The sequence below is a fragment of the Lissotriton vulgaris genome, chromosome 4_1 (genome assembly GCF_964263255.1).
Source record: "Lissotriton vulgaris chromosome 4_1, aLisVul1.2, whole genome shotgun sequence".
NCBI classification, from domain to species: domain Eukaryota; kingdom Metazoa; phylum Chordata; class Amphibia; order Caudata; family Salamandridae; genus Lissotriton; species Lissotriton vulgaris.
The window spans coordinates 1,349,939,667-1,349,956,007 of record NC_141691.1 but is presented as its reverse complement, the minus strand read 5'-3'; the positions used below and the strand labels follow the sequence as shown (position 1 = coordinate 1,349,956,007).

The window sequence follows — 16,341 nt, the reverse complement described above, 5'->3', positions numbered from 1 at the left end:
CTCCCCCTGACCGTGAATCCAAGAGGTACGAGCAATACGGGAAGAAAATATTCTCCTCCCTAAGTTTAGTCAGTCAACACTGCATGCCTCTTGGGCCACTACACCCACTCTCTGTGGGATACAGTCGCGGACGTGCTGCCAGAATGCCCGGTGGAGGTCCAGGCTAAACTCGGCCAAGCCCTTGTGGAGGGTCGATATGCGGCGCGTTATTCCATCCGGTGTGGGCTGGACCCTACTGACTCACTAGGCAGAGCGATGGCAATGACGGTGGCGATTCGTCGCCACGCCTGGTTGAGGTCCGCCTACTTTTCGGCTAATGTCCAAAACACACGTATGGACATGCCGTTCGATGGCCGTTGCCTCTTTATCGACAAGGCAGACCATGCGCTTGAGCGCTTTAAGGACTCCAGGGCTACGGCCAAGTCCTTGGGCCTCTCGGCCCGCGCCAGAAAACGGCTGCCTTTCGTCCCTTTAGTGGCCAAGGAAGGGGCGCCCCCACACGTCCTGACAGTCACGGGCCGCAGACTACCACCCAGCGCGGTGTCGGACGTGAAAACAGATGTGGCGGCTGTCGGGACAACGGCGAGTCCAGTCCACACCTGCCCCTGCAGCATCGGCCTCAAAACCCTCCTAGTCCGAGCTTTTAGGCTCATGTGACACCAGTGGGGGGCAGGGTTCGCCATCACCACCTCCACTGGCGCACTGTCACATCGGACAGGTGGGTGCTCCAAATTGTCCGAAGGGGCTACTTCCTCCCCGTCGAGGCGACCCTCCAGCCATGCCACTGCAGTGCCACCACGTGTCGGGGTATCACTTAAAACTTCTACAAGAGGAAGTTACGGCCCTCTTCGCCAAAGGGGCCATCGAGCGCGTTCCTGGGCCAGAAGTAGGGTGTGGTTGTTACTCCCACTACTTTCTGGTACCCAAGAAGGACAAAGGGGGTCTACGCCCTATCTTGGACCTACGGAACGCCAATGGCTTCCTCCGGAAGGAGAAGTTCAAAATGCTGACATTGGCTCAGGTCTTAGCTGCCCTGGACCCGGAAGACTGGATGGTAGCGTTGGACTTGCAGGACGCTTATTTTCACATCCCCGTCCTGCTGGCCCACCGGCGTTACCTGCGGTTCACGGTAGGCCACAAACACTTTCAGTTTACCGTGCTTCCCTTCGGCCTTACCAGCGCCCCACGGGTGTTCACGAAAGTGATGGCGGTGGTTGCAGCTCATCTGCGCAGGTTAGGGGTTTCAGTCTTCCCCTACCTTGACGACTGGTTGTTGAAGGCAGGCTCGCCCCAGACAGTCGTTAGCCACCTCCAGACTACGGCCGACCTCCTGCACCTGCTGGGTTTCTCCATCAATGTGCCGAACTCACACCTGTGTCCCTGTCAGAAGCTCCTCTTCAATGGAGCGGTTCTAGACTCTACGCAGTTTCGGGTTTATCCTCCCGAACAGCGGGTTCAGGATATTCAGGCTCTGATTCCGATCTTTTAGCCGTTATCCCGAGTCTCGGTCAGGTTGACGCTGCGGCTTCTGGGGCTGATGGCCTCCTGCATCCTTCTGGTGCATCACGCCAGGTGGCGGATGCGGGCTCTGCAGTGGGACCTGAAGTTTCAGTGGGCCCAGCATCAGCGCAACTTGTCCGACCATGTCTTGATCTCGGAGGGCACTGCAAGACAGTTGCAGTGGTGGCTCAAGGTCCGCGGCAGATCCCTCTCCCTACCCCAACCGGAGCACGTAGCTGTGACTGACTCATCCCTCCAGGGCTGGGGGGGGGGCACATGGGAGAGGCGGAGAACAGAGGCCTCTGGTCTCTGGCGAAGTCCCGGCTCCACATCACCCTCCTGGATCTGCGGGCGATCCGGCTTGCACTGAAGGCATTCCTCCCCTCCGTCCGGGGGAGTGTAGTGCCGGTGTTCACGGACAACACCACCGCTATGTGGTACTGCAGCAAACAGGGCGGGGTGGGGTTGTGCACCCTATGGCAGGAGGCTCTGCGCCTCTGGCAGTGGCTGGAACATCAGGGCGTGACTCTGGTGGTTCAACACCTGGCAGGTTCCCTGAATACCAGGGTGGACGAACTCAGCCGTCGGTGCATGATGGATCACGAATGCCGTCTGAACTCGGACGTGGCGCAAGGCCTCTTTCAGCAGTGGGGAGAGCCTTGCTTCGATCTATTCGCCACAGAAGAGAACTTGCAATGTCCTCAGTTCTGCGCGTTGGAATTTCCAAGGCGGCACTCGCTCGGAGACGCTTTTCGTTGCGAGTGGAGTTGCAGTCTATTGTACGCCTTTCCGCCTATACCACTTGTGCCCAGAGTGCTGAAGATCAAGCGCGACCGGGCCCAAGTCATCCTTGTGGCTCTGTACTGGGCACGAAGATACTGGTATCCCGAGCTACTCAGCATGTCAATCGATCCCCGATTCGTCTGCCTCTTCAGGAGGACCGTCTGTCGCAGCACCAGGGGACGGTCCTCCACCAGAACCTGTCTAGTCTCCACCTCCATTCTTGGAGATTGAGCGGCAACAGTGAGGGCGCGGTCCTCGCGGTCCTGGATGAACTCAAGGGGAAAGCCGACAGCAACCTCCCCAAGCCTTGGTCCTTCTGGATCTGTCCGCTGCGTTTGACACGGTCGATCATGCCATCCTTCTCGACCGTGTCAGCGCAGCGGGCATCCAAGGCACTGCCTTTTCCTGGATCGCGTCCTTCCTTCAAGGCAAATCGCAGGCAGTTCACCTCTCTGGTTTTTCTGCTCCCCCTCGCCCTGTTACCTGTGGGGTCCCTCAAGGCTCTTCCCTTTCCCCACTTCTCTTTAATCTTTATATCCGCCTCCTTATCTCTTCTCTTCTCGAGCTGGGGGTCTCTGTGTACAACTACCCAGATGACCTCCAGCTCGTCTTTGATCTTTCATCCCCAGCTGACTCTCTCCCCAAGTTTTGCTCCACCCTTGTTTTTATTTCCCAGTGGATGAGCTTCAATCATTTGAAGCTCAATCCGGACAAGACAGAGCTCGTCCTTACTGGAGGCTCTTCTAACCCTTGGTCCCCAGCTCACTGGCCCCTTTCTTTCGGTCCCCCCCCCCCCTCCCCAGTTTCTTCTGTTCGTACTCTGGGCATCAAGATCAGCAACGGTCTGACCATGCATGCCCAAATCAGTTCCGTTGTGTCTTCTTGTTTTTCCTCCCTTCGTTCAATCCGTAAGATTTCCCGGTTCTTTTCTGTTGACGCTCTCAAGACCATCCTCACGGCCCTCATTACCTCCCGCTTGGATTACGGAAATGGCTTGTACGTAGGCATTCCTGCCTACGAAACTCGCCGCCTCCAGGCTATCCAAAACCAGGCGGCCCGCCTTATCCTTCGCCTTCTCAAATCCTCTCACATCACTCCCGCCCTCAAGTCCCTCCACTGGCTTCCGGTCCACCTTAGATCTTACTTTAAACTAGCCTGTTTGGCCTTTCGGGCGCACGCTCGCTCTGCCCCGCACTTCATCAACTCTCTTATCACCTCTCACGTCCCAAGCCGCACCCTCCGCTCCTCATCACTTTCTCTCCTTCACGTCCCCCGCTTCCGCAAATCAAGTACCGGGGGTACCCGATTCTCTGTGCTGGCCCCCCAGTTCTGGAACAGCCTCCCTCTCTCTATCCGCTCTATTCCTATTTTTTTCTCACTTTCGCAAAGCTCTTAAAACCTTTCTTTTCCTTCAGGCATTCCCTGGCTAAACCTCTTGGGTCCCTCTGTAGATACTGATGTGTTTCCCCAGCGCCAGGAAGCCGCTTGGCCGCAGAGCGCTTTATTAAGTTTCTTTTTCATTTCATTTCATTTAATTTCATTTCAACAGTTGAGGCCATTTGACTTGCCTCCTGAAGTCTGTAATATCATTCTGGCAGCCAGGCGTCCCTCCACGAAGTCGGTATACGCCTGCAGGTGGAACAGATTTGTGGCATGGTGCACAGCAAAGGCTGTGGATTCACTCTCTGCCCCCCTTTCTGAGGCTCTCCTCTTCCTTCTTTCTCTTGCCCAGCAGGGCTCTGCTCTGGGCACTATTAAGGGTTACCTTTCTGCCCTTTCCGCTTTCTTGAGGCTACCTGATCAGCCTTCTTTATTCAAGTCCCCGATTGTTAACAGATTCTTGAAGCGCATCACTCGTATGTTTCCCTCTGTTCCTTTCGTGATGCCCCAGTGGGACTTGAATCTGGTTTTGACTTACCTGATGTGCGCTCCCTTTGAGTCGCTTCATAACTGCCCTCTTCGCCTCCTTACTCTGAAGACTGCTTTCCTGGTTGCCATCACCTCTGCCAGGAGAGTGAGTGAGCTCCAGGCTCTTTCTTCCAAGCCTCCTTTCCTTTCTGTCCATCAGGACAAGGTTGTGTTGCGGACAAGACCCTCTTTCCTGCCCAAGGTAGTCACAGCCTTCCACATCGGGCAGTCCATCACCGTGCCCACCTTCTTTCCGCCTCCGCATACCTCTAAAGAGTAAGAGCGGTTCCACCGTCTGGTCCCAAAACGTGCTCTCTTACTATTTGGATCGCACACGCCTGTTCTGGGTGGATGAACAACTCTTTGTTGGTTACGTGGGCGCTAAGAAGGGACGGGCGGTGCATAAACGGGCCATCTCTCGGTGGGTCGTGTTGTGTATCAAGGCATGCTACTCCTTGGCTAAAAAGGAACCTCCTGTTGGGCTGAGGGCCCATTCCACTCTGGCCACGGCGGCTACTACTGCCCTGGGCCGGGGAGTCCCCTTGCGGGACATTTGTCAGGCAGCTACATGGGCCTCGCTGCACACGTTTGCAAGACACTACTGCCTGTATAGCCAAGTCCGGAGGGATGGCTTCTTTGGCCGTTCCGTCCTCCAGGACTTTCTGGTGTGATCATTGTTTCGCAGACCCACCACCGGGGTTGGTATTGCTGGGGTATCTATTCTAAGGTAAGGAATCCAATACTAACCTGTTTCTTTCAGATGCACAAGTTACTTACCTTCGGTAATGAAATATCTGTAAGAAGCAGTAGTTAATATTAGATTCCTTACCGCCCCACCCATCCTCCTGGTTCTGCAAACCGATGTCTAGGGTTAAGATCACCCCCTTTCAGGGCCCTAGTTTCATGGCACCAGTGTTGTTTTTTATCATGGCTCTGCGTTTCTGGCACGGAAAAGCTGTGTATAAGAACTGACTGTCGGTGCGAGGATGTGGCGTCTAAGTACTCCGACAACGTCATCACGATGCCGACGACTGACACGGAGCCGCGGACGACTCCTACCGACGCGCATGGGTACTGCTACGCAAAAATTTCTGGATCCAGTCTGAAGCCTGGGGATATTCTAAGGTAAAGAATTTAATACTAACTACTGTTTCTTACACATATATCGTTACCGAAGGTAATTAACTTGTGCTTCAGGATCACGAGTGGAGTCTCCATCCGGGGGTGGTATAAGGTCTCTTATAGCGGTAAAGAGAGCCTTTGTTAGATCTGTTCGCCTCCAAAGACGGCGCGCAATGTCAGCAGTTTTCCACGTTGGAGATTCCAAGGCGGATCTTGCTCTGCAAAGCTTTTTGTTGCGATTGGAGCTCAGGCTTCCTGTACGCTTTACCGCCCATACCACTTCAGCCTAGAGTGCTCAAGAAGATCAGAAGCAACTGAGCACAAGTTATTCTTGTGGTCCAGACTGGGCATGAAGTGTTTAGTAGCCCTTGCTTCTGGCTATGAGCATCAATCGTCCCATCAGGCTGCCCCTTTGGGAGAATATTTTGTTGCAGCAGCAGGGTAGGGTCCTACTCCGGAACTTGCTCACTTCCCGCCTCCTGGTGTAGCGATTGAGCAGCGACAGTTGACAATTTTTGACCTTCCAGTATGTGAAGTTATTCTGACAGCCAGGCGTCCCTCCACAAAATGTGTATACTCCTGTCAGTGGAACACATTTTGTAAATATTGTACAGAAAAGTCTATTGACCCCTTATCTGCCTCTGTCAAATGTTCTCCGGTTAATCCTTTCCTTGGCCCAGCAGGGCTCTGCTCTGGGCACTTGGAAGGGCTACCTTTTGGCCCTCTCTTTATTTATTTGGCTGCCAGATCAGCAGTCACTTTTTAAGTCCCCTCTGGTGCAGAGGTTTTTGAAGGGGTTAACCCACTTGTTTCCCCCTAATTCTTTTCTTATGCCACTGTGGGACCTTAATTTGGTCCTTACTTTCTTGATGTGCGCACCGTTTGAGCCGCTGCTCTAATGCCTTCTACGGTTGCTCACTATTAAAACAGCCTTTTTGGTGGCAACTACCTCTGCCAGGAGGGTGAGAGAACTGCACGCACTGTCATCACAACCTCCTTACCAGCCTATCCGGACAAAGTGGTGCTAAGAACTAGGGCTTCTATTTTGTCCAAGATTGTAACACCCTTCCATCTGGAACCATCAGTTACTCTGCCTACTATCTATGCACCTTCGCACCCTTCCAAAGAAGAGGAGCGTCTCCTCCGCCTGGACCCAAAAAGAGCGTCCTCTTTCTACCTTGATCGCACCAAAGAGTTGCGGGTGGATAACCAACTCTTTATAGGGTATATGGGAGCAAAAGAAGGGGCGTGCTGTCCAAAAGAGGACCATATCATGCTGAGTTATTGTAAGAAAGTGCCTTTTTTTACATGGTTACCCCAAACTTTTTGCCTGACATCTGATGCAACCTGACTTGATGTGCCCTGTGTCCCTGCCAATCAGGGTCCCAGGGCCTGTGTTCTATCCCAAGACTACCTTTGTATCCACAATTGGCACATCCCTGGCCACAGTTAAGCCACCCTTAAAAGGTACCATAGGTACCACGGCCCTGTGACCAGGAAAGGCCTCTAAAGGCTACAACTCCTTTTGTGCCACCCTTAGAGGCCCTGCACCTTAACACACACACTGCCACTGCAGGCTGTGTGTTTTGGTACAGAGAAAAGTGAGGAGTCGACATAGCACACATCCCTGTGTGCCATGCCTGCAATCCACTGCCTTTGGCATAGTTAAGACACCCCTCTAGCAGGTTGCACTAGCCCTAAGGTGAGGGTACAGTGGTATGAGCCACCCCATACAGTGTCCCAACCCATTTTTTTTAAAACCTTTATTTTACCTTCATACAGTTACACAGCAGTTTGCCTACAACCCCGAGGGGCCGGCCGCTATTAAATGAGCCGTGGTAGACAAGTTAAAAAGGAAGTCCACAATGTAGTCGCGCTGCTACGGGAGAAAGGCACATCACAAAATCGAGTGAAGGTGTATATTCAATATCACATTGCAGATTAAGTGAGGTTTTGTTTGTTCTTTTCGTTATTTTCATAAAAAACAAAATCAGGAAATCACATTTCGGTCAAGAAATAGGAATAATAGTGCAGTTTAGCTGTATTGAAGATGCATATGGCAGTATATGTTGTTTTCTATTGTCTGGAGTCCCTAACCGAAGTGGAGGAGGACAATGCCCCCATCTCCGTTCGCATCAGTGTGGCATTTCCCATCCGCCCCTCTTTCCCCTCAGTCTATCCCCCCCCTCATCATCTTACTCTAACTGGTCATCCTCTGGCAGAGGGTCACATATTTCACCACGATACACATTCCATGGGGACCATACCTTATTCCATTTACCCGGGCACGCACGGCTTAAATTAAATATACCGCCCTCTGTTACCATTATCTTGTCCATATTCATGCACCACTGCGACTTCGTTGGTAATTCTGCCGTCCCCAGCGCTGAGCAATAGCTTTTCGCCACAATCATGCCCAATGTCACCCAGAGCTGGCCATGTCTGGATATGTCAGTTGGTTCCCACACGTTTAGAAGACAGCGCCTTGGTTCTGGGAGGAGCGAGGTCTCCAGGGTCTGTGATACAGTACGCAATATTTGACGCCAGTAATTTTGTATGCGTGGGCAATCCCAAAGTGTGTGGAAAAAGGTACCCTCCTCCCCACAGCCACGTAGACAGAAAGGGTGTTGTATTCTGTGGATGCGATGTAGGAGTGTTCTTGTATAGTATACCCTATGTAGGACCTTAAGCTGGACGAGTCTCAGCCTAGCTGAGATGCCTACCTCTTTTGGTGACGCCAATGCCTCATTCCATTCATGTTCATCTAGGGCGTCTATGTCCCGTTCCCATCTATCCTTCAGGGGCGCCAGCGGGTCAGGCAAGTTGTTCATGAGTTTACGATAAGTCAGTGATGTCGCTCTTTCTATCATAAAATCAGTGAGGAGGCGATCCTCCAACGGTGAGGATTGTGGTAGGGTCGACCCGGTGGGGATGGCTGCAAGCAGAGCATGGCGTATTTGAACGTAGCGGTACGACTCATGTGGCCCCAGGTTGTACAATTCCCTCAGGCGGGTGAATGAAATGACTTCGCCCCGCTCCCACATGTCACCCACCGTGGATATTCCAATGGAGTCCCAGTGAGAGAAGCCCTTACTGTATCTCAGATTTCCTAATGTGCGCGTGTCCCAGAGCGGGGTGAGTTTGGTAATTTTCCCCTTCCAGCCCAGTGCTACCGTCGCCACATGCCATAGTTCCACAGTGAGTTTGGTAGGCCCTGTTAAGAGTCTTATTCTACGTCGGTCATAGAGTGGGGCGAGCATGTTGTTGGTGCCCAGCTGTGCCCTATCTGTTTGAAAAGCTGGATCAGATTGTGAGGCATGTATCCATTGATTAATGGGCTTAAGCTGCGCCGCTCAGTAATATAGGTGCAGATTCGGCAATGCAATGCCCCCATCATACCAGCCTCTGTGTAGTTTGATCTGTGCTATGCGTGCCGGACAATTACACCACAGCAGCCCAGAGACAACTGCTGCCACCTTTTTAAAGTACCCTGGTACCACCGAAAAGGGGGAGTTTTCTAGGATATACAGAAAGCGGGGCAAAGACATCATTTTATATAACGCTGCCTTTCCCAGCATTGTCAATGGTAACCCTGCCCAGAATTTAACGTCTTGCTTAAGTCGTTCCAGTGGTGGCGCCAAATTCAGTTGCATGTATTCCCGTGGGTCACGCGTGACATGGATCCCTAAATACTTGAACGAGGAACCAGCTATTCTTAGGGGACAGTCCGGTCCGAGCGTCGGGGTCTTGCCTTTCAGTACAAAGAGCTCCGACTTGTTCCAATTGATTGTATAACCCGAAATTTTGCCGTGTTCGTTACACAGATTCAAAAGTGCCGGCACACCTTGTTCGGGGTCTGTTAAGTACACCAGCATGTCATCTGCATAGAGGGACAGTCGGTCTTCCCAACCCTCCTTCCATTGTATCCCTTTAAGTAGGGGTGTTTGCCTTATTAGGTTAGCCAGTGGCTCTAGGGCTATCGCGAAGAGCAAAGGAGATAGGGGGCAGCCTTGTCTGGTGCCTCTCCCCAGCGAAAACGTACGTGAAATGTGGCCATTTGCCACCACGTGTGCCATCGGCTCCGCGTATAACAGTTTAACCCATCATATAAAGTTTGGGCCGAAGCCCATACAGGACAACACCCCAAAAAGGTAGTTCCATTCCACCAAGTCAAAAGCCATTTTTGCATCCAGCGCCAGTATGACTGCGCTGTCCTGGATCAGGTCTGACCTCGCCAGCACCCCATGCACCCTACGAAGATTTAGTGCCGTGTTCCTATGGGGCATAAATCCTGATTGATCTGGATGGATAAGATCAGGCAGATGAGCCATCAACCGGTTAGCCAGGAGTTTAGCCAGGATTTTGCCTTCTGCGTTTAGTATGGAGATGGGGCGATATGAGGAACACTCTTCCTGTGGTTTTCCGGGCTTGGGTATTGCTACTATAGTGGCCGTTCTCTGATCTAGTGGAAGTACACCCTTCTCTCTGCATTCCTCATACATATCTAGTAAGTATGGACTAAGGTCCTCGGACCGGGACTGGTACCATTCCACTGGAATGCCGTTCGGCCCGAGTGCTTTTCCAGGTTTGAGCGCTCGTATGGCAAGCTGTAGTTCATCACAAGTGGTGGCCACATCCAGGTCGGCAATTGCCTCTGGCTGTAGTACCGGGATTTCCATTCTACTCAGTGCATCCTGTGCCATGACCGCAGTCACCTCCCTCTCTGGAGTATACACCTGTTCAAAATGTGCCGCCAGTGCCTCCACTATCAATTCAGGGTTAGTTTGCGTCACACCATTTCCATCTTTCACCTGTTGAATCCCTCTGGAGCTACCCCCCCTTTTATCAAGCCAGGCCAACATCTTTCCCGCCTTATCGCCTATATCATATATCCGATTCTGTGTATCAGTGATGTGCCCCTGCACCGCGAGGCGAGTGTGGTCTGTGTATAATCGCTGATGGAGTGCTAGGGTATGTGCTGTGTCGTCTGTAGGGTTAGCCTCGTGTAAAGTTGTTGCTTCACGTAGTACTAGCTCGAGCTTAAATTGTTCAGCCGTCTGTTCCTATTTGTGGGCCGCGATAGAGCTTATAGCTTGCCCTCTTAATACTGTCTTGTAGGCCTCCCATAGCACCTCAGAGGAGACCACAGTAGCCACATTTTCATCAAAATATTGCGTTGTAGCCCTCTGGAGGGTTCTCTTAATTTTCTGGATTTTGAGGTATGATGCTTGTATGGGGTATATGCGGGTACGTGATTTAGCCTGGGTGGAGATAGTCAGAGTAATCGGGGAATGGTCTGAAATGCCTCGAGGGTGTATGTCTGCAGTATCTACGCGCTGTAAACCTTCACCTAAAGCCAGGAAGTAATCTATCCGGGAAAGGCTGTTATGGACTGTGGAATGGAACGTGTACTGTTTGTCCTGGGGATGGACGTGACGCCATATATCTACTAATCCCATTGCTGTCAGGAAACGTTGAAACCGAGAGGGCCCCCCAGGTGAAGCTGTCGCTGGAAACCTATCGAGCTGCAGATCTACCGCTGCATTAAAATCCCCACCCAAAATTACATCACTCTCGGGGAGAGATAACAGAAAGTCACCAAGGGCTGGAAGCATGATTGAATGAAGGGATGGTGGGATATATACCGAGACCACAGTTAGAGGGCGACCATCCCATTGCCCCTGCAACGCTGCAAAGCTGCCCTGACTATCAGTTTTTGTACTCGATGGAATGAAGTGCGAGGATTTTTTAATCAAAATACCAGTCCCCCTCTAGCCCGATAAACTCTGAGTGTACCATCATCTTATAACCTCTCCTATCTAAGTCCTTAGTGGCCCCTCCTGTCACGTGTGTCTCCTGTAAGAGCTCCAATTGGGGTTTGTGCCTCTTCATCGCATTTAATACCAGGCCACGTTTCACCTTATCCCCCAGTCCCCGCACATTCCATGAAAGCACTCTAAGGGAAGAACCACCCGATCGTGACCCAGCATTCCCAGCGCCAACTAGTTGTTCAGCTGCCATTTAGAATCACACAGCCACGTTCAAATAATTGAAAAAGGATTACTCGTTTTTGTAGATATACCTTTTGGGCTGCACCACACACACTGGAAGCACCAGTTTCTGACCGATTTAGTGACTTTCCAACAAAGAAACAACAACCCCCCCCCCCCCATTCCCTCCCTGCCTCCCTGCTTAACGGACCTTCAACTGCCCGCCTCCCCAACTGAGCAGAGCGCTTAACCCATCCCACAAACAGTACTTGCACGTTGGGGGAAGAGTGTCTCCCCAAGCAGGCGGCTCCCTTGCTGCCCTCGGAGTACCCAGGCCGGCGTCCAATAACGACCTGTATAAGCAAACAGTGTGTCCGGGAGTCAATGTTTAAACAATTCACTGTCCGATGACATTATTTTCCCCCAGCTGCTCCAGACAGTTCCAATGTCGGTGATATACTCGCGCTTCTCCCAACTGAAGTCTGTGAGCCAGGTTGGCTATTGTTCCGTTGTCTGTGTCGCAGTCTGTCGGATTTGCGTTCCACTGTGCGCCATCCTTCAAGCCAGTCTCTCGCTGCCTCGGGGGAGTCGAAAAACCAAACTTACTTATCAGCCACCACCCGTAACCGGGTCGGAAACAGCATAGAGTATGGCAGTTCCTGTTCACTCAGTGTCTTTTTCACCTCTAAAAAGATTCTTCTCCATCTTGTTACCTCCGCTGTATAGTCCGGGAAAAAGGATATTCGTGAGTTTTGAATTTGAATGGCCGGTGCCACTCTGGCCGCCTGGAGGATGGTGTCGTGATCCCGAAAGTTAAAAAGTCTCGCTAGGATCGGGCGCGATGAGGCCCCTGGCTTCGGTGTTCCCCCAGGGACCCTATGGGCCCGTTCCACGGTGAAGAAGTTTGAAAGGCCATTATGGGCTAGCTGGGACTTTATCAAGTCTTCCACATACAAGTCCATGGCTCCTGTGGTTTCAGATTCCGGGACCCCCAAAATGCGGACGTTGTTTCGCCGGTAGCGACCTTCATGATCGTCCAGCTTTTCCTTGAGCAGTTTGTTGTCGGCCTGCAATTTCTCCATTGCGACCTGCAGATCCGAGACATCCTCCACCAATGATTTAGCTACCACCTCCACCTGCTTCACTCTTTCGCTCATCTTCTGGAGGTCCGCCCGTATTAGGGTCACGTCTGTTGCGGTTGCACCCACCGTTGCTTGTACCTGGGCCATGCCGTGTAGGACGTCTTCCAGGGTAGCCTTCTTCTCACCGTCTCCTTCCGAGCCCTTGCCCACTGATTTGTGCTGCTCCGGCTGGGAGAGTGATTGTTTGTCATAAGCGAATTTGTCAAGCTTAGCCTGAGTGGAGTTGTTCCTGAGACCTTTGCCCGCCATATTGTCACGCTGGTGCTCCCAGCCAGCCACGGCTTTCTGCTGGGGGGTGGTCGGAGCAGATGGTTCGTAGGGTCGCCCGAGTTTCAGCGGCGCCCTGTCTTCCTGGTTGTTGAAATTCCCACCGTCAGTTCCACACTTTGTAGACTAGATGCACTAGTTCCTCGGGAGTTAGTCCCAAGTAGGTCGTCCGGTCCCTCCGGCGAGAAATTTCGTGCCCACAGCGGCGGATGGGATGTAAGATGGCGGCTGCTGCGCACTTACATTGCAGACTTCAGTTGTACTTAGTGCCGCCGTCGTCCGCTGTAGAGGCTTGACGATGGAGCGATATTTCGAACCTTATTCGATCCGCAAGGATTTGCAGGCTTTCCACGCCGTGAGTCTACGCTCGCTGCGGGCACTTCCGGTTTACAGCGCCGGCGAGGCTCCACTTGCGTCCGGGCAAGTTCCAACCCAGCCACCGCAGCTGCACTCATGCCACCAGGCCGCAGACAGAGGTCGATGTTTCTTCTCGTCCCCGGGGGAAGCAATCCCCCCAAACTTTTACGCTAAGAGCCGTTCGGTCACCGGACCCGGGACACCCCTTCTGGGTTCGTTTTGGAGCGGATAGGCATGCAGATTGATGGGGGAAGCCGCCTTGCTACAGGAGCCTCTCTAGTTTGCTGCCGCCATCATCGGCTGCTAGCCACGCCCCCCCCCCCCCCCCCCAACCCATTTTTAGATAATTTAAGTGTGGTTAAGCCATAAAGAGTATTTGTGTGGGAGTAGGTCATTACTGACTCCGCACCTCCATAATGGCTTTACTAAAAACTCAGAGGTTTGGGAGCAAACGTCTCAGCATATTAAACCCTCACTGACGTCAGTGTGGGATTTCATGTAAAATTCACCCAGAGCTCATCTTAGAGATGCCCCCTGAAAATCGACCATCCCTGGTGTGGTTCCTGAATGGCTCACAGCCCTTTGCCACCACTAGACTGACTTCTGGACCCATGGGTAGAGAGCCTCTGCTCTCTGGATCCAGTAGCACAGCCTATCCTGGGCAGAGGTGTCATTCTTCCTCCCCCAGGATAGGCTGGGTCCACGAAAGAGGAAGCTTTGGACGCTGTCCCTGCCTTTTGCTTCCCCCAGAAACTGGCTCGCACCGGTTCTGTCCCCCACTTTGGGTTGGAGAATCTGCGGGAAATCCAAGCTAGGAAGATAGGGGTGCCCACCTTTTCTAAACACACCCCTCTGGTAGGGGAGACGAGGTGAAGCACACATCTCTCATCTCCATCTTGAAGATCAGTGGACAAATTAGGAAGAGGCTCATGCCCCCTCCCACTGGAGGGTGGCATAATAGGGTGTGTGCCCATCCCAAGAAAGGGACCCATCCGTCCAGACTTGCACACCCCTTTAAAGCCCAGATATCTAGTATTTAAGGGTGACCCTGAACCTTACCACCTCAGAGGAAGGACTGAAGGTCCGTGCTGACCCAGGCAGTAAAAGAGGACACCAACTTCCTTGGCCCCATCCATACCGGCCTGTCCTGTCTACGACCTGCCTACAGCAAGAACCCCTGCGTGTCCAGCAGCCAGCAACCCCCAGAACCCTGAGCACCGACCTTGCAACTTTCCTACAGACTGTCTCCTGCGAGCACTGGATTTGCTCGAACAAAGACTCACCTGAGGAATCTGCATTTCAGTGACTCCGGGATTCTGCACCGGACGCCAGAGTTAGTGGCTCAACACCACCAGGACGTCTTCCCAGTGATCCCGACCTCCCTCAAGCCTTCAGATAACACCTGCAGCCTCAACCTGAAGGGTCCTCCTGACAGTGAACTGAGCTGGTAAGAAAACCTGATGCCAGAAGACACCCCTGCACCAGAAGCCCCACAGCCTTGAGTGGCCCAATTGACTGTGTCCAGGCATCCTCCCAGATCCCAACTTACATCTCCATGCCAGTGGTCACCTTCAGGAAGCCTTCGCGCCCGAGCCTGCAACATCTTTTCAAAACCGAAGGTCTACACTGGAAAGCACAGGGTCCCTGATGTCAGTTTTACACCCTGCACCTGGCCGCCAGAGTGCCACTGGTGTTGCATCTCCTGTGCTGCCCCAAGCCCCCCCCTTAGCCCCATTGGCTAACATTGGGCCCCTGCTCTCTGTACCTGGCTGCCCCAGTGCCACTGATGGTGCAACTCAAGTGTCCATCTAGACTATGGGGAGAGACTTCACCGCCTGTCTCACCTGGGATCCACAGCAAGGGCAGCTGCCTGTAGTCGTGCAGAGCAGCTTCTGAAGTCTCCTGGAAAACAAATGTAGCCCACTTGGGTTGCTGGCACGTGATACCTCCTCTAGCCTCACGTATGCAGAATCCTACGGAGGCCGTCGCCTGCAACGGTGCAGTGCAGCTGCGGATTCGAAACAGCCTGACTTGTTGTGCCACACACTGAGCGAAGTCGCAGTCTATTCCGCCCTCTTCGGTCCTGCCCACAACCAGGCTCGGCCACGTGGCCCGTCCTCTCTGCCGGGCTTCCGGTGGCTGTGGCTTCTCCTTACGGCGCGATGGCGCTCTGCGCTTGCCGGATTGGGAGGTCCAGCGGTCTTCGGTGCATTCCACAACCACAATTGAACCTCCACATTCCGTGGTACTTCTGCTTTTGCCAGGTATGTCACCTTGAACGCATTGTGCGTGACTTTTACTAACGTGGGGTTCAAAATACTAATATACTGTCCCGCTATTTCATAGATTCTGTTTTGTTGAGGTGACTACGACCGCCACAACACGCAATTCAGCGGTGACTAACGCATGCCATTGTTGACAACTACAGCTGAACCCCCGTTTTCAGCTGCATTTCTGCTCTTGGCAGGTATGTTAATTTGAAAGCGCCCTAAACGGTTTGTTGTGTTTACTAGCGAAGGTCCTAATATATTACCTCGCCACCCCATAGAGTCTACATTCCTGTGTTCAACCACATTCGGCAGCGATTACTACTCGCCACTTTATACATCGACGTGTGAACCTCCTACTGTCAACGGCATTTTTCTACTGACAGGTATGCCAACTCACACGCAAGTGATGTTTAATCTGTGTCATCTGTCGATACTGTATGAACCCGCATGAGGTGCTATGAGTGAACATTGTATGTTCTCTTTCATTCCTTTCGTTAGGTAGATTCCGAGCCATTCGCACCACTCCATCCCCAAATTAGGCACTGACGCAAGGTATGTTTTCAATTTGACCATGCATTAATCGCTTAGCTAACGTGTTTTAGTGCGACAATCATTATTACTGTGACGTGTTGCCCCTAACACACCGGCACCTGTATATAAGATATACGTGTTATTTCAATCTGATTACAGATGTGTACCTTCACACTTATTGTAATTGTGGCTACCAGTGAGGCTTACACCCATTCCTATCACTAAATTGTTACTACCTGTGAGGTTTACACTGATGTACAACCTTTTGTTTAAATTAGCTAAATGAATATTCTTGATTTTTTAGACATAACCTCACTTCCTTATCTCCAAGAGTCTACCACTATTGAACCATACCCACTTCATTACAGTACCAACTTAAGGTATGCTATTTTACATGTCTTGAAGACTTATTCTATACGGACTCTCTTTGATTCACACTTGAGCCCATGTCCCGGATAAGTATACCATGTG

At 52.2% G+C, this 16,341-nt stretch overlaps 1 protein-coding gene and 1 long non-coding RNA gene across 2 annotated transcripts in view; both read left to right on the top strand.

Moving 5' to 3' along the window:
- CEP192 (centrosomal protein 192) overlaps positions 1–16,341 on the top strand; it is a 1,919,503-nt gene that overhangs the window by 207,080 nt on the left and 1,696,082 nt on the right. The window lies entirely within an intron of this gene.
- Positions 15,414–15,891, top strand: LOC147723964 (uncharacterized). The gene is made up of 3 exons (XR_015309902.1): positions 15,414–15,536; positions 15,618–15,722; positions 15,842–15,891. It is a non-coding gene; the product is annotated as an uncharacterized LOC147723964 (long non-coding RNA).